A 762-nucleotide genomic window follows, 5' to 3' on the forward strand; every position below is an offset into this window, starting at 1 on the left:
AGAATGTCAAGTTTTTAACTAATAATTAGATAATTTCACTTATCTCTTTGGATATTTATAACCTTTGTGACGGGAGGTATAAGACCAACATCCCGGTGGGGTGACCCCCTATTACCGCTTAAGCGGGACTGGCTACTTCTCGCCTTGAGTGGCGCAGACTCGTCCCTCCAGCCGGGTACACCGGGCGCCCAAGCGCCATACGATGTTCCGCTGGCAACGCTCTGTCGAGGAGGTTGATCGGTGGGTTTCGAAAGTCCTGCGCCAGCAAGCGCCGGGTTGCGAACGCCGGACAATTTCCTCCCTTCTGCTAAGACGGTACTCCCACAGCCTCCGCGAGGCCATCCACACCAGTTCCCCAAGTGCGGACGGCGTGCGCGGACGCGCAAGGCGTACGCGCCCACCGGCCGGGCTCGAGTAACAATGCTCGTGAAGCGTCGGTTCTGCCCAGGCGCTTGGCAAGGTCGGATTTCCGACGGGGCTCTCATCACGCCCGTGGAATGGGATTTCGGAGACCGTTTCTCCCAGTACCCACAACGACTGTTTTCCCGTTAGCGTCGGTGATCGGGACAGGGTTTTAAGCTGCCGCGATCCGACCTTAATTGTAACGGTACGGTTTTCGTGACGGATGCCGTGTCCGTACCGATAAATCGGATTTAGTGCTTGTCGAAGGTGTCTCCCAGTCAGACTTCCTCCTTGCACGTGTTCGTTCGCAGTTGACTGGGCCCGCCAACTCTCGGCCAGAGTTGGGCGAGGATAAGCCGG

General features: G+C 57.2%; 1 pseudogene; it reads left to right on the plus strand.

Moving 5' to 3' along the window:
- The window catches only part of LOC100169463, a 25,708-nt pseudogene that overhangs the window by 23,269 nt on the left and 1,677 nt on the right, over positions 1-762 (plus strand).

This window comes from Acyrthosiphon pisum, chromosome X (assembly GCF_005508785.2).
Source record: "Acyrthosiphon pisum isolate AL4f chromosome X, pea_aphid_22Mar2018_4r6ur, whole genome shotgun sequence".
NCBI classification, from domain to species: Eukaryota; Metazoa; Arthropoda; class Insecta; order Hemiptera; family Aphididae; genus Acyrthosiphon; species Acyrthosiphon pisum.